The sequence below is a fragment of the Pinus tabuliformis genome, chromosome J, assembly GCF_031772625.1.
Source record: "Pinus tabuliformis cultivar Carrire ecotype Pingquan chromosome J, CPIR1, whole genome shotgun sequence".
Classification (NCBI taxonomy): domain Eukaryota; kingdom Viridiplantae; phylum Streptophyta; class Pinopsida; order Pinales; family Pinaceae; genus Pinus; species Pinus tabuliformis.
Genome location: NC_142295.1, coordinates 790,413,353 through 790,435,849, shown reverse-complemented (window position 1 = coordinate 790,435,849; position 22,497 = coordinate 790,413,353). Strand labels below are relative to the sequence as shown.

The window sequence follows — 22,497 nt, the reverse complement described above, 5'->3', positions numbered from 1 at the left end:
GTTAAACTTTACTTGCAAAAAATGAACAAAATGATATTTGCCTGAGTAAGATAATAAAACATTTTCATCAATGACAAGTACATGAATAATTTGCAAGTAAAATAGTAAAATGTGTTAGCATGAAATGCACTTAAACTAAGATTGAATGCAATTATTTTAGATAATTTTAGTCTAAATGCTTAATCTAGGTGAGAGGTTTTCCTCTTAAACTCTTATCAAAGGGTAAAAATTGAGGTGACTGTAAGAAATAGGGGTTGAGGACATGGTGGTGTCGTTAACGGTAACCTTCCCCTCAGTCTTACGAGTTAGCATGTGCCTTCGTTTCTACAAGGGGATAAACCACTTTCGTAACTGCAGATTCACACACTCATTACCTTACTTCATACCAATTGGAAGAATTTTCCAAGAAAGACTTTTCCCTATGATTTTTATCAACCAAACTTTTATGCTTGGAGGTAAATTGAGTTAAAATGTGATTATGTTAAAATGTTTGATATGATATGAAAGTGAGATTACTAATGCTTTGCAAAAAAAGGGAAACGCCTCAAGTAAATGAAAATTTGCTTAACAAGAAAACTTTGGATAATTGCTCAAAATAGTGCAAGATACAATAACATAAGCGTCATAAGCACACACGATTGTAAGTTGTTCATTGTAAATTCTTTGGCAAATGATATATCAGTAACCAACTAAAGCAATGAAATGAAATGAAGCTTTCAATGTATGATACGCTTGCAAAATCAGCGAATAACTTTAAAAAAGTAAATGAGCATGTAACCAATGAGTCTATAATGAGGTCAATATGAAACAAATTGTCAAATTAACTAAATCAAACTTTGCTACATGAAATGGAATTCTTTGCATAAAATAAAATAAAATACTCCAAAGTGAAATCCCAAGTTATACTTAAAACAAACACTTGAAATGCAAAACATAAAATAGTAGCAAAATCAAATTCAAAAAATTAGATTGTGATGGTGAGATTGTGTTAATTCTTAAGGCATACCAATGAAAACTAAGAAAACAAGTGCAAGATCAATCCACCCACATATTTCTCTTTGTAAATAAGGAGAAAATGATGTCTTGGGTGAAAACTCAAGCTCCCACAAGAAAAACTAAGTTTTTATTAGATGTTACAAGGATGAGAAACCTTCCAAAAGGTTTCAAGTAAAACTTCAAGAGGAATATTTACAACACATGAGGTTTTTCAAGCATTACATTTCCTTATTGAAAATCAAAATCTGAAAATTATGTAAGTACAACAAGAATGCTCTCAATATTGGAGATGTTAGGTGTCTCTTGATGTCCCAAATATTAGCCTCCAATGGATGATGAATTCTTGTAAAGGAAAGGAGTTAGTCTTCAAGTATCCACGGTCTTGCAAATAGAACTCATTTAGGCTACTAAAAGTCACGCCCAAGGTTGCTAAATTCAAGTTGGGTGAATTACTAGGAAGTCGGGCCTACTAAATCTTGAATTTGACCACTGAAATTCAACAAAAAATCCTAAACCTGACCTGGGCAAAGAGGGTTGTGAATTTTGATGTTGGCTGGGCAAGGGAGTAGCCACTAAGAGGGGATGGTGTGGAGGGACTATACAGGCAGTGAAGGGGCTCTTGTGTGCTATTGTAACCACGGGATGGTGTGGAGGGACTACACTGGCAGTGAAGGGGGCTCATGTGTGCTATTGTAACCAATTGGGAAGGAATTTGTAGAATTTACAGAAGTCCTAGGCTTAGTGGTAGAAAATATTTTGCTATTTCATTGTTTGTAAATTAGAGTGGCCTTCATACTCATACATTTCCTTGAGAAACTGTTTTCCTGGTTGTATCATGGCCTCTCTAGGGAGTGGCTAGCTATAGACAAGAGAAAGCACAATTGAGCCTATGATTGGGTGGAAAAAAGATCACCGTTCTTCAGTTGCTAGAAATTGATTTCAGATAAGTCTCCTCATTTGTGTTCAAAATGGTGTGAATCAAATGTAATGCATCTAATATTACTTTTGAATTGTTGTTACCTACTGTGCATGCATATGCAATAATAATTTTGTGCCATGGATAGGTAAAATGTGTTGATGGGAAATGTGTCTAAAGATGTCAATTGAATCTGGAGACTTAACCTTGATGACAAGCTTCACGAATGTAAATTTTAATTTTTATAAGAAGACTAGGCAAGTCTTAGTCTTCATAGAACATCTAATGACAAGATTTAAAATTCTCCCCGGAGCACTTATGTTCCTTAAATTATAGTGGTCTGGGAAATCAGTGTGGACTCTTGAGTAAACGTGGAAGTGTTAAATTACCCTCCCTCGGGCTCACCCAACGACTTCCATTACTCCTTCACAAGCCTAATTTTACAGTTAATCCTAACTTCTGGGTTGTTTTACATTGTGGATTTGGATGGAATAGGGGAGGCACTGGCCTCTACCTTGTAGAGACCATGCTACCAAGTCTTGTTGGAGGCTTGAAGGCCCTTAATCCACCGTGAAGTCAGGAGCATATAGGGTGGGCATAGATTCTCACCTACCTAGTGTAATACTTCTCAGAAGCTTTTATGTCTAACTATATCTCATCCTTGTTTCCTTAGGTCACAAGCTATGACAAGAGTGGCATAAAGGGCTCTATAAACATGGTTGATGGCATCAATGTCTGTTCTCATTGAGAAAATGTACATATCACGAATGGCCTCATAACATAGGCGAGTGTTTTCAAGCAAGAAGGGAGGGTTAAGTACATTATGAAAATCTTGGTCCACCATTCTTGCTTGGACCATGATAAAACTATATAGAAGAGTAATGACCATTGAGTATTCTTTTGACCTAGTTTTGGGTCTCATATAGTCCATCAAATTATGAATTATAAATTATAATGGAATAGGTGTTGGTGAAGCATTCCATCGAGTTATTATGCTTGAAGACATTTTTCAACCCTAGCATGCATATTTGCAAACGTTTTAATTATCTTTGTGTAGCCCTGAATCATAGAAAATAGGCCATGATTCATAGTGGTATGTTGACCCTTGTAAGCTTGGGGGATCAACAATAAGATCCTCCTTTATGACTCTTGGGATTCAAAAGTTTTTGACCATTTGTGTGTGGGTGTGGTGATTATGGAATATTTCAATTTGGCCTAGCTACAGGCCAACAAGGTGTAAACTATATATTCCAAATGAACTAAGTATGCATAATAGAGACTTTAATAACCACAAGATTTAAGGCTTGTACACTTAAAATTCCTTTCTTTGGCCAAAATAGTCCATGGAAAGTGGAATCTTAGGGATTTTAATGTTGATTTTTGGTAGCATCGGATGTGCTCTAGCGATGAAAATTGGTGTAGAGGCTAAAGCACATGAAATCTCCAAGACCTAGAAATCGTTTGGAGAAATTCCACCCGGATGAAGAGATATTAAAATAATTAATATTTTTAATGGGTTCCTAAGTATAAACTTAGGAAAATAAAAATATTAATGTGTATTAATATAAAATGGGTGAAAAAGTTCTAAGTGACTACGATCAAGCCAAATCTAATCTTAGCCATTGATTAGGGACTTAATCTCGGCCATTGAATCGTCAACAGAAAAAGTATAAGAGGAGGTTTGAGGGTCAGTTGGAGACACACCAAGAGAGATCAAGAATTAGATTTTCCGGGGTGGCGTTTGCTGAAGAAATCAAGTTAGTGATCAGTTGCAGCGAGGGGCAGTTCACCAAGGGATTTTCATCCAAGGCTAAAGAATACATAGCAGAGAGGCAGTGAAGTGCCGGGAGAGACAACGCAGGCCCAAGGAGGGCTGACACAAAGGCCAAAAGAGCCAACACAGAGGACACAGTGGGCTGTAGAGGCTGATGCAGAGGACGCAGAGGGCTTCAAAGGCAGCACTGGGGAGATTTTATGCGGCAGACTGAGAGCAGATCAACTGGGAGAGGGTGATGCAGTTCCTGAAGAGTGATGCAATTCCAGAGCAGTGCGTGGAGCAAATTTCGCTGTCCAACACAAGGAACAACCAGAGTCACTGTGGGATTGATCATCTGGTTGATGATTTGCCGGAATATCTATCTCCGAATAGAGGTACTACTGCCGAGGACATTCTCTGTTGGGTGAGCCATTTTTGGCAACCTAGCTGTATTCAGAAACTGCTTAATAATAAAACCCTCATATATGCTGCACCGATTTTCCCGCATGGGTTTTCCTGGGGACGATTGTCCAAAAATAATGGTGTCCCTTGTTGTTATTGTTTCCGTTTACTTCAGTGCATGATATGTATATCTGTGAAGGCTGCATTTGTGTTTACTTCAATGTTTATGCAATTAAATAACTTGTTAATGTCAAGAACAAGTAGGAAATAGTAAACCGGAAATTGTAGTAGGGGTTTCTGATGTGTTAGATTCAGAAATTCTCACATGGTATCAGAGCGATTGCAGATCATAGGAGACTGAAGACACCAGCCAAGAAAATCTAAGAATTTGTAGCAGAGAGACAGCTATCCCAAGAGACAGCGTTGTTCCAGAGCTGAAGAGGCGAGAGGAGGAGTGACGCAATGCAGAGTGTGTGACGTAGAGGCTCATGCAGTGCCTGCGCCAACATTCAGGGCCGGGAGAGGAAGAGGATTGACGCAGTGGCCAGGAGGAGCTGATCTAGTTCTCAATGTGATTGCGCAGACCTAGAAGGGCTCATATTCTTCAATTGTCGAGGCTAAGGGAGTTGAGCAGATTTTGATTTGTGGAAGTTGGTGGGACGTTGTTTCTGTGAGTGCAGAACAATCTCTAAGGACACTGAACCAAGGTAGAGGGAAGCACTACCTCGATAGATTTCTAGCCAAGAAATCTAGATTTGGGTTGCAGCGGCAAGGAGGATTGGAGAGGAGTGATTCGATAGTTGGCCAAAGGATTTCCGAAAGGGAAATCAAGACTCAGAGGGTGTCTAAAGAAGAAGAGAAGAAATGGAAGTGAATGGATTGAGGGATCAGGACAGATTTGACGGAGCTTCCAATTTTGTCATTTGGAAGGCTAGGATCCTGACAATCCTAGATAAAAATCACATCAAGGACTATGCCTTGAAAACCATAGCTGTCCCAGTTGACCTTAATGCAAATGAGAAGTATGAAGACGCTGAGGCAAAGGTGAAATGCATGATTCTAGACGAGGTCAAGGATCATGTCATACCACATATTGCTGAGAAGAACACAGCAAGGGAGATGTGGCAGACACTGACCACCTTATACCAGGGCTCTTTCGTGCAGTGGAAGATGTCATTAGAGAATCAGTTGAGGTCATATTAGATGCAGAAAGGAGAGGAGATAGATTCGTTCCTTCTCAGGTTGCAAGTGTTGAAATTTGGTACCGGAGGACAAGTGGTTCCCTTAGGCTTTGATCTTTGGCCTAGGGAAAAGTGTCCAAAAGAATTTAATTTTTCTCCTAAAGTGACTTTATAATTTTATAAAGTTAAATCTAATTTAAAAGTGACTTTAAGTGATAAAGTTACTAAGTCTAATTTTAAAGTGACTTTTATAAAGTCAATGAAAAATTAGAAAGGAAAAGTGACTTTGGAAATAAATGACTAAGTGGGTCTTTATTAAAGTGGGGTGAATTAAAAAATAAAAAGTGAGATTTAAATGAGCATTTAATCTCAGCCATTGATCTAAATCTATTTCAGCCATTGGATTTAGAGATCACCCAAAAGTCACTTGGATCACCCAAAAGTCATTTGGAGTTATATTAAGCGAGGAAAAGGAGGAAAAGATCACATTCGATTCAATTCTTTCATGAGCAGATTGGGAGAAGGAGAGCAAGAGAGATTTCTGAGCAGGGAGGAGAAGCAGACAACAGCTTGGCACACATTCCAAGGCAGCAGTTGGGCAGATTTGTACAGCTGATTCAGCACACAGTGAAAGGCAGATTTTGGCACAATTTTCGAGGAGAGGTTTGCACAAAAATCGAGGAGCAGTTTGCTGGTTTTTCTACACGCAAAACAAGGGCCATATAACAACATTTAATGCTGAAAGTGGGCACAAAAATCGAGGAGACCGTACAACATTTATTGCTGTCCTGTTTGCTGTAATTTCCAGTTTGCTGTGAAGCATGGGAAAAGAGATAAGTTGTAAATTTGCTTGCTGATTTTTTTGCTGAAAATTTCTCACTGTAAAAAGCAATTTTCAGAAATAAAGAAGAGCTCTCAAACTGGTTTTCCCCAAGAGTTGTAGGGGGTTTTTCCAGGGTCACATTGACAAAAAATCTTAGTGTTTAAATGTGTTTTAATGGCTATTTATTACTGCTGATTTTTATTTCTGCAATTTTCAGCATTCTGTAAAATTTCCAGAATTTGTGTTTTCAGCAAATTTATTTTTTTCAGCTTGAAAATGTATGGTTATGGGAAAGGGCATTTAACTATATGGGAGAAATAAGGAGAAACTGAAAATCGGGGTGGGAAAATAAAAATTTGTACATGGTATCAGAGCTTGAGTGCTGAAGGGCAGTTTGGGACAGCAAAAAGAAAAATTACAGTTGCTGATTTTTCACTTAGAAAATTCCAGCAAGCTGATTTTTTCATAAACAACAGTTTTATCTTTACTACAGCAGTGCTATTTTTCAGTTTTAGGACAGCAGGATGTCATTGGGATTGAGGGTGGAGGATAGGCTGGATGGGCATATAAATTACAGCGTTTGGAAGGAGAGAATGCAGAGTATCTTTGAGGAGGCAGAAGTCTGGGATATCATGGTGCATACCACACAGAACCCTGTCGTTGTGCCTACTGATGCTACTCAGTTGACAGCTTATAATAAAAAGAACAAGGGTAAGAGGCTGATTCTAGATGGAATCAAAGACCATTGCATTCTTCATGTGAGAGGAAAGAGCAATGCCCATGAGATGTGGACAACATTGTCCAATCTCTACCAGAGTACCAATGAGAACCGGAAGATGGTCCTGAAGGAGAAGCTGAAGAACATTAAGATGGGTAATGATAGTGCAGCTGGATATCTCACAAAGATTACTAATGTGAGAGATGAGTTGGCAGCGATTGGAGAGGCCATTCCACCCACTGAGTTGGTGCGGATTGCAATGAATGGCCTCCCCCGTTCATGGTTGAACTTTGCTGATGGGGTTTGTGCACGTGAGACCCTTCCCACATGGGAGAGGTTTTGGGATGATTGCATTCAGACAGAGATCAGGAAAGATCAGCTTGGGGCAGCCAAGCCAGTTGAGCAGGATGAGGATGTAGCACTGGTGGCAGGAGGCAAGAAAGGCAAAGGGAAGAAGCAGGCTTCCACAAGCAGTGGTGGGGGCAAAGACAAAGGTAAAGGTAAACAGGGGAACACACAGAAGGACTATTCCAAGGTGAAGTGTTGGAATTGTCAAAAGATGGGACACTATGCAGTTGTGTGTCCGGAGAAGAAGAAGGGGAAGAACCAGGACGTGGCAGCTTCAGCAGAGATTGAGGACTTTGCTGGTCGTTTTGACCGAGAGTTTGCATTCACTATGTGTGAGTCCTCTGGTGCAGGATCACCTGCCACACAGGTTCAGAGGGAGCATGCTTTTCCCTCGATTAACGGAGCATCTTCAGGTATCTGGTATGTGGACAGTGGGGCTTCACGTCATATGACAAGAGTCCGTGAGTACTTCTCAGAGCTTTCAGAGAGTGGCACTGATATTGAGGTAGTACTCGGTGATGACAGAGTTGTTAGAGCAGTCGGGGTGGGGACGGTGACATTTCAGAGGGAGTCCAAACCTCCCTTGAAGGTGTCAGAGGTTCTTTATGTGCCAGGGATGAGGAAGAACCTCATATCTGTCTCAGCTTTGGAGGACAGAGGATATGAGGTACTGTTCAGGGGAGGACAGGTGTTGATGTATCCTAGGGGCACTCCAGCTGATTCAGCTAGAGTGATAGGTGTACGCCATGCAAAGGTGTACAAGTTTGCATTCCAGCCCCTTTTGGCATTGAGTAGTAGTACCGACAGCAGAGCTAGCAGTTCTGAGCTGTGTGAGATTTGGCACCGCAGGATGGGACATATGTATCATGGAGCCTTGAGGACATTGCGGGAGATCACTACAGGTGTGTCAGATTTCAGTACTGATCACTTTGATACTTGCAGAGGTTGTGCGATGGGCAAATTTGCCAAATCCCCTTTTCCCAGCAGTGACAGCAGAGCGACGAGGATACTTGATTTGATTCATTCCGATGTGAGCATGGGAAAAAAGATAAGTTGTAAATTTGCTTGCTGATTTTTTTGCTGAAATTTCTCACTGTAAAAGGCAATTTTCAGAAATAAAGAAGAGCTCTCAAGCTGATTTTCCCCAAGAGTTGTAGGGGGTTTTTCCAGGGTCACATTGACAAAAAATGTCAGTGTTTAAATGTGTTTTAATGGCTGTTTATTACTGCTAATTTTTATTTCTGCAATTTTCAGCATTCTGTAAAATTTCCAGAATTTGTGTTTTCAGCAAATTTATTTTTTTCAGCTTGTTAAATGTATGGTTATGGGAAAGGGCATTTAACTATATGGGAAAAATAAGGAGAAACTGAAAACCGGGGTGGGAAAACAAAAATTTCTACAGCAAGGAATTCGCGACCAGCTTACTTCCGTGGGGTCTACATTGGATCCAAAGTTTATGGTCAGGACTGCTCTGAATGCAGTCTCTGAGGACTGGGAGACGTTTGTCCAAAGCATTTTGGGCAAAGCGACTGTGATGTCCCCATTTTTATTTTTCTCCAGAGTATAGCCAGGGTGGATTTCCAGGGTGGGAGATGGTCAGTTCAGTGGAGCAAGTTCATGTCATCAGGGATCTTGATGAAATTTTGAGGAGTTTTTATGGGATTTGATGTCATTCGCTTGACATATTCCATCTTCCACACAGTTTTCCTTTCATTCCATCACATTCCGACAACTTTCAGAAATCAACATTATTATTGGGCGTAACTTAATTAATTATGCTCAAGGTGGCATTCTAGGGAGATTAATTGATGGAACACCTCAGTGTAATAGCTCATTGGAACCGGAACGAGAAGATCTACAGGATGGGATGCTGAGAAGAGACTTCCATTGGCCAAAGAGAGTATGGTGGGCGATTTACCATTTTCTTTAGTTAAAAATGACTTTAAATAGTCATTTAATTAAGGAAAAATAATTAATTAGAGGAAATGGGCCAAAAATGACTTAAGTAAAATAAAATAAAATAAAAGGGGTCACTTAAGATAAAGTCAATGGAGGAGCTTCTAGAATATTAATAACATAATAAAATAAGATGCTTCTAGAGGCTTGGAGACCTATCCATTAGATCTATAAAAAGAGGAGGAGAAAATCATTTGGGACATCTTCGAGTGGATATTGTTTCTTGTATGAGAGGTTGAGAACGTGGTTCTCTACTCCCTTGGTAGCTCCAGGATGAAAACCCTCGGGGGATTTAGAGAGATTAGGCGAGCATCCATCTCCCCTTGGTGGGTTCATTCAGAATCCACATGTAGTGATTGTTTTTCTGTATCAATTTGGAGACCGAAGGATCATTCCTAGCTATTGTATTGACATCTATCTATATATAATAAAGTTGTATTTTGGTTGCTGCATTCCTCATGTTGTGATTTTTAATGAGTTTTATGCAATTTGTGGGTTTATGGTTTCAGTGAAATTTCTGGTGTTTGGGTTAACATGGCAATTTCCTGTTAAGTGCTAGATAATTTGATTTGAAGGGTTTGTTCCAAATTTCCTTCGTTTGGGACAATACAGTGGTATCAGAGCATCGAGCTTGGCTCAGCCTGCGTGTTTTCAGTTTTCAATTGTAGATTAATTCAAGGGTTTTAATATTTCTTTTATCTTGCCAGAGTCATTTTGCAGAAGAAATTTCTTTCATGAAATCGGGGCAAAGATTTGGAGGCCAAATATTTTATTGGCCAAATTGTTAATGTTTCGTAAGGTGACCAATTCCTGTCCATGGTACTTACTAAATGGAGGCACCCAAACCTACAAATGTGGTAATTTATATACAGGGGCTAGGCGATACATGCAACATATATTGACGCAGTGTACCAAGGTATATCGTTGACTTATTGCGCAGGTGTGGGCGTGTAATTCAGGACTGTTGTTGAGGAGTGCGATTAATGGCCAAGGATGAACTCCAAGCCAAGCGATTGAACATCCCGTCCCTGACCAAGTTCTCGACGTACTAATCGAGTGAGGTTAAAATCGACTGTGTATGCAAACAAGTGAAGGCCAAGTTAGCGCAAGTCGCGGGCAACGCTATAATTCACCAAGTTGTCGTTTCAAATGAAAGATTATGATAGTGCCCCCTTTTCTTCACGTCGATCTGATTGAGATTTTCGGACGGGACCACATTCTGAAAACAACATCGAGGGCAAGCACCTGTTGCTCGATGGAGGCAGTTTTGGTCAAAAACTGAACCGCTGGTGCATCGTTAGAAACTGGGTGGAGGAAGGCCGCAGTTGGGGCACATATAATTCACCTACTGAAGAGCCACCATTCCAGGTGATCGACGCAAGATCTTTGTTGTCACTGTGTATGGAAGATTGACGAAGTCAGCAACATAATAAATAGGGGACGTGGATTCTTGGCTGCAGGATCGGATCAATAAAATCTGGTCGTATTTCTTTGTTGGAGAACGACTCTGACATTTTTAAAGTTTGTGGACAAATTCGAAGTAGGGGCGTGATCCATTCGTTGGGGGAATCGACCCACTACCAGGGTGCATGCATCGTGATTGTTGTAAGCACTAGATCATCTAGATCGGAGCCGTTTGATTTCACCATGTCGGGCCAAGTCTCTATCTCTGAGCGTGAGACTGTTTTTGGGTGGAAGTTACATATCGGCCAGGTTTGCAGTTTCATGGTAATCTGCGCGTGTTTGTACCTGGGTGGAGGAATACGCTATTCAAAGCAAGGAACTCATCGTCATCGAACGAAAAAGCTACAATAGCGATATGTGTGCGGTATAGTGTGCTTGCCCATGACGTGTGTGGCATATGTTGTATACAAAATAACCAAAGAAGGGTTCATGATCAGAAGTTGGCAAAGATGAATAACCACAACATTTTCAAAGACTCGAGTTTGAAGGAATGAGGGGTCGAAATTTTCCGGGAGTGGAATGTTTTTAAATCTGGCATTGACTCATAAAAAGACCAACATTTAAATCTGCCCAAACGAGCCAAAAATTTTAGTGTGTCAGTGATTAAAAGAGGGATGTGTGGCTCAACAACTGTGAGAATACTGAAAAGTGTTTATCAGTGACAAATATCCTAGTTAAATCACTGGGTTACGTGTTGGGTATTGGAGGTGTCATTCTTTCCCCAAAATTTAGGACGAGATGCTGATTATTGTGGCTGCTATACAAGAAATATGAAGTGTGGTTCATAGATTGATGCCAAAACTCATTGTTTGACTGATTTCTATTAGAAAATGCTCTGTTGTACCTATGTGTGGTTTTCTGGGCATACTTGTGCATTTGGGAAGAGAGAATATATATATATATATATATATTGTTGCTCTCATCTTGAAGAGGATTGTCATTCCATGAACTGTTTGTTGAGCTACACACCATGAGGAGGCAGAGCTACTACGCTGGGAAGCTGAGTCAAAGAAGGGAGCATAAATCGGAAACTGAGAGGATATTGGCTGTAGCAGAAGTATTCTACAAAGTTTGAATTGACGGGGCCACCAGTATATCCAAGTGCCATATTTGGAGGATTCTCAAGCCAAAATCTTGTCTTTGAATCTGTCATTTCCAGAATTGCCAGAGGTTGATTTTGTAGCAGTCTTCAGGCTTTCTTGAATCGAAGGAGAGGCCCAGTTTGTGCAGACTATAGTGTTGGACATCTCTGAACAAAATTTATCAGGTTCTCTCTGTAACAACCTTCATTTATATCACTGTGTTGTATATCTGAAGTAATGTTATGGCTGCTTGTTTAATTTCGAATGTATGATTGGTGCTATGAAATTTAATGTAAGGTCTAGGTATTGAGTTAGCTACTATTGGGTACTTCTATTGAGCTATCAGTCCAGGCTGTGTGAGATGCACTTGACTTCATTGGACTAAAACATGGCTAAAGCCTTTGTAAACTCCCTTAATAAACCAGCAGCAACAAATAGCAAACCCTTCTAAAAAAAGCTCCATTCCATTCTTCAGAGAGAACAGTCAAAGGATGTGCAGAAGGGGTACGAAATAGGACACAAGATTTTTGCCCTTGGAACAGATTTGAAACACATGAGGGTCACATGGAAGGTCCTCTTCAAACTTGATGAACTTGTGGCCTCCTTTCGAAAGTGAGTCAGTTAGAAGGGAAGAAATTAATTGGGGCTTGAAGACCAGCTATGCTTACTCTCATACAACCCAAGTTCATGGAGGAACCTTGTGAAGGGGTTAGGCTTTCATTTGTATCTTGTCTCAGTCACATCATGAAACTGATTGCACCTATAGCTCCTTACAATGATGATATTATGAGGAAACTTTTCAGACTGCTGATAGAAACCTTCTGAGACTTGGACAACAACGCAGGCTCTACCTTTGGGAAGAAGCTTGATATTCTAGAAGTCATGGCCATGACTAGGACTTATGAGATCCTGTTTGATCTGGAGTGTGACAATTTGATCCTACAGATGTTCCAATGCTTCTTTAGCATTAGGAAACATCATCCCGACAGAGTCATAGCACACATGCAGTCCATCTTGTCCTCGTGTATGAGAGGTCGTGATGCCATTTGTTTAGAGTTGTAGTCTCGATTATTATCTGTTTGGAGGAGAGAGCAATTGGTCTCACCTGCTGCTTATGAGCTAGCCGAGAGGTTGGTTGAGCAGAACATTGGGTTGTTCAGGAGGCAGTTGATCAGATATGAGCAGCTTAGGATTGGGGGATCATACAACAGGAATGAGATGAGGAGGAAGGGACTTTGCTTTATCTGCAAGGGACCTTGGGGACTTGACCACTCATGCTTGAGTGACACTGAGGAGATGACAACGATAGAGCAGGGAGATATTCTTTATGTCTGTCAGGATGAGGACTCTTCGTTGGACGAGTCCATGGGTTCATTGAGTTGATGACAGTAGCCCAAATATGCATCCATGTGTGGTAGAGGAGGACGAGGAGTCGCTGATTGTTCCCATGTGGGAAAGAGATCAGGGAGCAGATGAGCGGCTGATGATTCAACATAGAGAGCACATAGAGGAGCATGAGTCATGGCGAGTCATTAACATCAGGCCAGATTCATATGATGAGCAATCTGTGGGTCCTAGGAGGGACATTCAAGATAGTGTGTCACCAGTGATGAGTCAGCATGAGCCGCATATGATGGAGCATGAGTCAGCTGAGGAGGATGAGGCACACAATATGCATGATGAGCCTTTTTGGGGGCCAGTTGAAGGTTCATGTTGAGCCCATGATGGAGCAAGATGAGCAATCATTCTTGGGGCCATCCAACGATGGGGAGCAGGTAGATGCGCAGACAATAGGAAAGGTAACAGTATTCATTGACACTTGTCCTCAGGAGGTGTTGGAAATTGACAAGGTAGTTTTGCAGGAGGCCAATAGACAACAAGAGCTATTGGAGATGGTGATGCATCCATCTTTGGGCCGACCCACTGATGAGGTGCCGGTAGATGCACAGGCAACTAGCAGAGCTGCGGTACTTTTAGGGAGTAGCCCTCTCTGAGAGTACATAGATAGGGCTTGTAGCACATATTGCCTACTTTTTCCTATTATAGAGCAAGGGGCGAGTTTCCTTAGACAGATCTGGTTGATTGACCAGATAGAGCATCATCAGTTGAGCATGAACCAACATCAACATAGTAGACTTGTTCCTTACACTGGAGTCCATGCATTGGATTGGCGAGAGATCATGAGCTGGTATCCTTTTGATGAAGTATCATTTTTAGTCAGGAGCGTTGTATTGCAGGAGCCCTCAGAGGTGAGGGATATCACATGCTTCAGTTGGCAGCAGGATGTAGGCTGGCCACTCATCAGTATTTCAGTGCAGCATCAGTATGATGAGAATGACCTTGGTTTATGCCAAGGGTTGGATTGGAGAGAGGTGATGAGTTGGTACGCAGTGGATGGAACAACATTCACAGTTGGAGTTATAGCACAACAAGAGCTTTGGAGCCTTGATACTTGTTCTTGGTGGCATTGGGATCTAAGAGGATTTGTTGATGACAAGTTCAGTCGGAGATTGGTCTGGGATTCGGGCATTGAGGGGTCCGTTCATGATGGGTTGACACAGGAGCAGGGCATCACCCAATGGTTCGTATGGGATCCAGGCATTGGGTCTCAGTTACGTTGGGCCACCAGATTGGTCCACAGATTTGGATTGCTTGAGGGCAAGCAATCTTGGGGTGGGAGGATTGTGATGTCCCCATTTTTATTTTTCTCCATAGTACAACCAAGGTGGATTTCCAGGGCAGAAGATGGCCAAGTTAGTGGAGCAGGTTTATGTCATTAGGGGTCCTGATGGAATTTTGAGGAGTTTTTATGGGGTTTGATGGCATTCACTTGGCATATTCCATCATCCACACAACTTGCCTTTCGTTCCATCGCATTTCGACAACTTTCAGAAATCAACATTATTATTGGGCATAACTTAATTAATTATTGTCGAGGTGGCATTCTAGGGAGATTAATTGATGGAACACCTCAGTGTAATAGCTCGTTGGCACCGAAACGAGAAGATCTACAGGATGGGATGCTGAGAAGAGACTTCCAGTGGCCGAAGAGAGTATGGTGGGTGATTTACCATTTTCCTTAGTTAAAAATGACTTTAAATACTCAATTAAGGAAAAATAATTAATTAGAGGAAATGGACCAAAAGTGACTTAAGTAAAATAAAATAAAATAAAAGGGGTCACTTAAGATAAAGTCAATGGAGGAGCTTCTAGAATAATAATAAAATAATAAAATAAGATACTTTTAGAGGCTTGGAGATCTATCCATCAAATCTATAAAAAGAGGAGAAGATCATTTGGGACATCTTGGAGTTGATATTGTTTTTTGTATGAGAAGTTGAAAACGTGGTTCTCTACTCCCTTGGTAGCTCCAGGATGAAAACCCTCAGGTGATTTAGAGAGATTGGGCGAGCACCCATCCCCCCTTGGTGGGTTCATTCAGAATCCATAGGTGTAGTGGTTGTTTTTTTGTATCAGTTTAGAGACCGGAGGGTCATTCCCAACTATTGTATTGGCATCTATCTATATATAATAAAGCTGGATTTTGATTGCTGCATTTCTCATTGTTCCTCATGTTGTGAGTCTTAACGAGATTTAATGCAATTTTAAGGTTTATGATTTCAATCAAATTTCTGGTGTATGGGTTTCCATGGCAATTTCTTGTTAAGTGCTAGATTATTTGATTTGAAGGGTTTGTTCCAAATTTCCTTCGTTTGAAACTTTACAACGACTCTCCCTAGTTGGGAAGAGATGTGGGCAAGGCAGGGAGTAGCGGTAAGGGAGTTCGAATCAAGAAATAGGAGGAGGATGCAACTCTAGCATCTACGGGACAACTGGGGGTTTAGAAAAGGAAGAAGAAAGATATCTTCAAGGTCAAGTGCTTCAACTATGGGGAGCTGGGACATTATGCCTCTCAGTGCCCCAGGAAGAAAGGCAAGGGAGAAGCTTCCGACTCAAAGGCTACTCCAGCAAAGGCGGAGAAGGATGTCGAGACTGATGATGATTGTGCCATGAGTGCTCATGCGCCTCTAGAGAATAGGTGGGGAGATATTGAGCTGTAGTCGAGAGGACTACAAAAGAAGGGCAGGATCCTTGAGGTGCCTAAAATCTTGGATCACATTCGACTACAAGAGCCCTTAACGACAGTAGCATGATGGTAGGTGTCGGGTGGTGTAATGGAGCGGCATTGCAGTACTAGAGTGCAGAAGTTTGTAGCATCGCAGTGGAGGTTGCAGCAATGTGAGAGGCATAGAGGTGTTTGCAGCAACACAGTGGCAGCAGAGGGAGCACAGGATAACAACAGAGGTAGCTTCAGCATCATGAGACTTCCAGACTGACCGGGATGTTAGTGTTTGGGTGAAGTCAGTTATTTACTTCTCGGTAACCGAGTTGCAGTGCAGCAGTTGACAGTGGTAGTGCTATGGGCAGCATGATGCAACATGTTGAGAGGGAGTTGCAGTACAAATGTAGCTGTGGCAGTGGCAGTGTCATGGGCAGCAGTATAAGAAGAAACAGTGCAGTGGATGTGGCACAACAGGCCCAACATCAGCACAAAGGACCGATACGAAGGATCAGTGTGATGCTTCTATGGTGAAGCATTGCTGGAGCACATTCCTCGCTAAGAGGGAGTGTTGACTTTTGGTAGCATTGGATGTGCTCTAGCCATGAAAATTGGTGGAGAGGCTAAGGCACATGAGATCTCCAAGACCCGGAAATCGTTTGGAGAAATTCCACCTAAATGAAGAGATATTAAAATAATTCATATTTTTAATGGGTTCCTAAGTCTAAACTTAAGAAAATAAAAATATTAATGTGTATTAATATAAAATGGGTGAGAAAGTTCTAAGTGACGAGGGTCAAGCTAGATCTAATCTTAGCCGTTGATTAGGGACTTAATCTCGATCGTTGAACCGTCAATAGGAAAAGTATAAGAGGACGCTTGAGGGTTAGTTGGAGACACACCAAGAGAGATCAAGAATTCGATTTTCTGGGGCGAGGTTTGCTGAGGAAATCGAGTTAGTGATTAGTTGCAGCGAGGGGCAGTTCAATAAGGGATTTTCATCCAAGGCTAAAGAATACATAGTAGAGAGGCAGTGAAGTGCTGGGAGAGAGAGCGCAGGCCCAAGGAGGGCTGACACAGAGGCTGAAGGAGCCAGCGTAGAGGACGCAGTGGGCCGTAGACGTTGACGCAGAGGGATTCAGAGGCAGTGCTGGGGAGATTCTGTGGGGCAGACTGAGAGCAGATCAGTGGGGAGAGGGTGACACAATTCTTGAAGGGTGACGTAGTTCCAGGGCAATGCATGGAGCAGCTTTCGCTGTCCAACACAAGGAACAACCAGAGTCACTGTGGGATTGATCATCCGGTTATTAATTTGCAGGAATATTTGTCTCTGGATAGAGGTACTACTGCCGAGGACAATCTCTGTTGGGTGAGCCATTTCTGGCACCCTAGTTGTATTTAGAAATCTACTTAATAATAAAAACCCTCATATATGTTGCACCAGTTTTCATGCATTGGGTTTTTCCGGGGACGATTGTCCAAGAATAACGGTGTCCCTTGTGTTATTGTTTCTGTTTACTTCAGTGCATGATCTATATATCTGTGAAGTTGCATGTGTGTTTACTTCGATGTTTATGCAATTAAATAATTTGTTAATGTAAAGAACAAGTAGGAGACAGTAAACCAAAAATTGCAGTAGGGGTTTCTGATGTGTTAGATTCAGAAATTCTCACATTTAACAATCACAAGGTTTAAGGCTTGTACATTTAAAATTCTTTTTCTTGGCCAAAATAGTATGTAGAAAGTGGACTCTAAAGATCTTTAGACTTTATGTAGACAATGTCTAGAACCTAGCCAAGTCTTGATTCTCAGTGAAATTGGGGCAATGGCAACTTTCTATCAGTAATGAGGCTACCTACATTTCATACTTTTGCATCAAAATTTCAGGGAATTAAAATATTGTTATGATATTGAGGATGGCTTGTTGCATGATCTTCAAATGGGAAATCATGGCAACACAGATGTCACAGGGCTTGTATTATTTTCAGACCTCGAAAATGAGTCTTGCTACAAGCTATGTTTATCTAAAGCTTGAGCACCAAGTTCAGAAATATATTATTTCATTTGTTTATCCCTTTAATTGACTTGGTAGAGATTCAAATAGGGAATGAAATAAATTTAGATCCTTCCCTCGCCTAGGCGTAAATTCCTCAAGCAATTGAAAATTGATTACACTCCCAGGTATTCAAAGATCCTCACGTATCTTACTAATGAATGCAGTCCTGAATTTTAATGTGGAAATCATATTGGGCATGGTAATGTTATAATTGGTGGTTTTGGGAATAGGGCACACTCATTGGAATGCTAGAGGGTTTAAAGAAACAGCCAAGTGAAAGTCTCTCATGCCTATTCAAGTTCATTTTGCATCACACTTTGTCTTTGACTAATCTTGGCAGTGATTCTGAGCGACTCATGTTTTTAAATATCAAGTTCAACTTTGTATCACGCAGAAAGTTTTATTTTGAGTGATACCTATCTCTGTCCCAACGAAATGATATGTCCTAAGCGATACTCATTGTATCACTGAATAAGTGGCAATCTGAGCGATACACCTCTTTGTATTGTCTAATAAGTGATTTATTGTATGATATACCTCGCTTTATCGCTGGACAAATTACTTTTAAAGTGATACACATCGGAAGGAATATTGCTAGTGATATGAGGAATTTCTTCAACAATATGAGAAACATCTATGTCTATGTCGCTCAAGAAAATATTTGTGTTAGCAATACAGTGAAGTCTACCTCCCTTATTGCATGTGTATCTTCTTTTGGATCTCCGATGTGCTGTGGAGCTTGATGTCAGCTAGAATGACTCAGTTATTGATGGGGGCCTGGAATGTTGCTCAGTAATATTCACCAGGATCAAAGTGCTTGGCACTTGGCCACAGTATGGAACCTTTACATCAACGTGAAATAAGAAACAGTATCATGTTGATTTGGGGTAGCATCGGATGTGCTCTAGCCATGAAAATTGGTGGAGAGGCTAAAGCACATGAGATCTCCAAGACCCATAAATGGTTTGGACAGATTGTACCCGGTTTGGGAGATATTAAAATAATTAATATTTTTAATAGAGTTCCTAAGTTTAAATTTAGGAAAAATAAAATATTAATGGGTATTAATATAAAACAGGGTTAGAAGGTTCCAAAAGTTATGGATCAAGCCAAATCTAATCTTAGTTGTTGATTAGAGTTATAATCTCGGTCGTTGATGAAACAACGAGAAAAGTATAAGAGGAGGCTTGAGGGTCAGTTGGAGAATACACCAGAGTGATCAGTCATTCATTTTGCTAGAGCGCGGCTGCGAAGAAAAGTTGAATCAGTGATCAACAGCGAGGGGCAGTGAGTATGAGGCAGAAAGGAAGAGACAATACTGAGAGACCAGCGCAGAAGCAGAGAGAGCGAGAGCAGTAGCCAGTCAAGGCTACACAGAGCCCAGCAGATACAACGCAGAGGCTAGAGGGACTGCGTCATCCATGCAGAGGTTGCTGGAGTGACAGAGGGTCCCAGAGGCTACGCAGTGCCTCAGAGGGCTGACGCAGAGGGTCCTAGGGTTGCCGCAGAGGGTCCTGGGGCTGACGGAAGTCAGCAGGAGGCTGATGCAGAGGCCAGAAGGGCCAGCGCTGAGCTTTAATTGTGTAGGAGAGGGTTTCATGGGACAGGTTTTCTAAATACCTGTTTCCGAATATAGATGTATTGCTGCCATGTATTTTTCTCTGTCGGGTGAGCCGATTAGGCACCCAGTTGTACTCAGATAGACTGCATAATAATATAACCCTTTGAATAGCTGCATCGGTTTTCCCACATTGGGTTTTTCTGGGGACATTTGTAAAAAAATAACGGTGTCACTTGTGTGCTTGTTTTCTTTCAGTTGATGATCTGTAGATGTTGAGACTATACTTGTGTTTATTTTCAGTATTTATACGGTTAAATAACTTGTCAAGTAATTAAACAGTAGGTAAAATAAACCAGATAGTGCAGGAAGAATTTCTAACAGGTTAGAATTAGAAATTCCAACATGGTATCAGAGCATGGTTGCAGATCGCAGGAGAACTGAAGGCATCAGCTGAGCAGAGCATTTGCAACAGAATCAATTGTCCCGAGTGATAGCAGTTGATCCTTGCAGAAGCGACAGAGGAAGGGTTGACGCAGAGGGACTGCGTCATCAGTCTGGCCAGAGAGAGGTTAGTGCAGAGGCTGAGGAGGGCGGAGAGAGGCTCACACAGAGGCCAGGAGGGCTGACGCAGTTGGCTGAGGGAGTTGTTTTGCTGGTGTCAGGATTGCGTAGAACCAAAAGGCTTAATCCTTTAGTTGCTGGGGTGAAGGAAGCTGTGGGCAGTTTGCAAGAGCGAAGCTGGTGGGGTACTGTGGTTAGAATAGTACCTAAAAGGGCAAGACCAGGGTAGAGGGTGTTGCTGTCGAGGCAGATTTCTAGCCAACGAATCTGGGTCAGTGTTGCAGTTGCACAAACGATCGGAGAAGAGCAACTTGACATTTGGCAGAAAGATTTCCAGGAGGGAAATCGGGACACAGAGAGAGTCTAGAAGAGAACTTCCAGAAGGGAAGTAGAGAGACTCGAAGGAGTCGAATCGAGAACTTCCAAACAGGAAGTAGAGAGACTCAGCTGGAGTCGAACCGAGTTCTAGGCGGGAAGTAAAGAGACTTGGAGGAGTCAACAGAAGAGCAGCGAGATGGTCGTGAATGGATTGAGAGATCAAAACAAGCTTGACGGAGCATCCAACTTTGTGGTCTGGGAGGCTAGGATCTTGTCCATTTTAGACAAACATCGTATCAAGGGCTTCGCCTTGAGAGTGATGGCTATCCCAGTTGACCCGGTAGCTAATGAAAGGTACGAGGAGGCAATGGTTAAGGCAAAGTGTATCATCCTTGATGGGGTCAAGGATCATGTGGTCCCACATATTGCCGAGAAGGAAACGATAAAGGAGATGTGGTACACTTTGAAGACATTGTACCAGCATACTTTCGTGCAGAGGAAGATGCTCCTGAAAAATCAGCTAAGGTCATGCTAGATGTAGAAGGGAGAGCAGATAGATGTCTTCCTCGGTCGATTGAAGGAGATCCGTGACTAGCTAACTTCCATAGGGGCCACGCCGGATCAAGAGTTGATGGTAAGGACCGCACTTAACGCAGTCTCTGAGGAGTGGGAGACATTTGTCCAGAGCATACTGGGCAGGACGAGTCTTCCGAATTGGGAAGACCTGTGGGCAGCTCTTCGTCAAGAAGAGATCAAACGACTGACCAAGGCGGGGAGTAGTGACAAAGGGGTCAAGGATCAAGAAGGAAGAGGAATAGGATGCAGCTCTAGCATCTGCAGGAAAGCAGGAGAATAGGAAGAATAAGGACCTCTCCAAGGTCAAGTGCTTCCATTGTGGGGAACTGGGTCACTATGCAAACCAGTGTCCAAGGAAGAAGAGTAAGGGAGAGGCTTCTGACTCGAAGGCAGCACTAGCAAGGGCGGAGAAAGAAGTTGAGGAGGATGATGATTGTGCCATGAGTGCTCATGTGCCACTTGAGAAGAAGTGGGGAGACATCGAGCTGTAGTCAGGAGGACTACAAGCGATGAGGGGCAGGATCATTGTGATACCCAACCTCTTGGATTATACCTTGCTACCGGAGCTCCGAAGAGGAGTAGCAAGACTGGCGGATGTAGGTAGAGAGGGATGCAAATGAAGCGGCAGAGAGTTCTACAGTGGAGGAGTCCCCAAGCAGTGCGAGGCTAGCAAGTTGCAACAATGCAAGAGGCACGAGAGTGTTGCACCAGTGCAGGATGACACAAAGAGGTGTGCAACAGTGCAGGATGACACAAAGAGGTGTGCAACAGTGCAAGATGGGAGTTATTGATGCAGCGCAGAGGCCAGTAGAGGGAGCACTTGTTAGCGGTAGAGGGAGCTTCAACATCAGGAGTGTTTCTAGCCTGACAGGGATGTCAGAAGTTGGGTGGATTAGTTACTTACTTCTCAGTAACTGAGTTGCAGTGCAGTAGCAGTATGCAGTAGCACGATGCAACATGATGAGAGGGGATGCAGTGCAGATGCAGTGTTGGGAGGATGGACCAGTAGCAGCACGGATGCAGAGGGAGCTGCCGTACGGATGCAACAGTGGCAGTGGCAGGGCCATGGGCAGCAGTACAGGATGCAGCAGTGCAGAGGATGTTGGGCAAGGAGGCCTAGCATCAGCACAGGGATTGGTGTCAGATAATCAAAGTAATGCTCAGTGAGGAGTATTACTAAAGCACAGTCACCGCTAAGAGGGAGTGTTGATTTGGGCTAGCATCAAATGTGCTCTAGTCATGAAAATTGGTGGAGAGGCTAAATCACATGAGATCTCCAATACTCATCAATTGTTTGGACAGATTGTACCCGGTTTGGGAGATATTAAAATAATTAATATGTTTAATGGAGTTCCTAAGTCTAAACTTAGGAAAAATAAAATATTAATGGGTATTAATATAAAACTGGGTTAGAAGGTTCCAAAAGTCATGGATCAAGCCAAATAACGGTGTCCCGGTTTTCCCGCATTGGGTTTTTCCGGGGACATTTGTCCAAAAATAACGGTGTCACTTGTGTGCTTGTTTTCTTTTAGTTGATGATCTGTAGATGTTGAGACTGTACTTGTGTTTATTTTCAGTATTTATATGGTTAAATAATTTGTCAAGTAATTAAACAAGTAGGTAAAATAAACTAGATAGTGCAGGAAGAATTTCTAACGGGATAGAATTAGAAATTCCAACATATCACAGTCTAGAGATCTAATCAATGTTAAAAGATATTCCA

At 41.9% G+C, this 22,497-nt stretch overlaps 1 long non-coding RNA gene across 1 annotated transcript in view; it reads left to right on the top strand.

The window, feature by feature from the left end:
• LOC149229089 (uncharacterized) overlaps positions 1-22,497 on the top strand; it is a 121,136-nt gene that overhangs the window by 6,019 nt on the left and 92,620 nt on the right. The gene's annotated exons all lie outside the window — the stretch shown is intronic.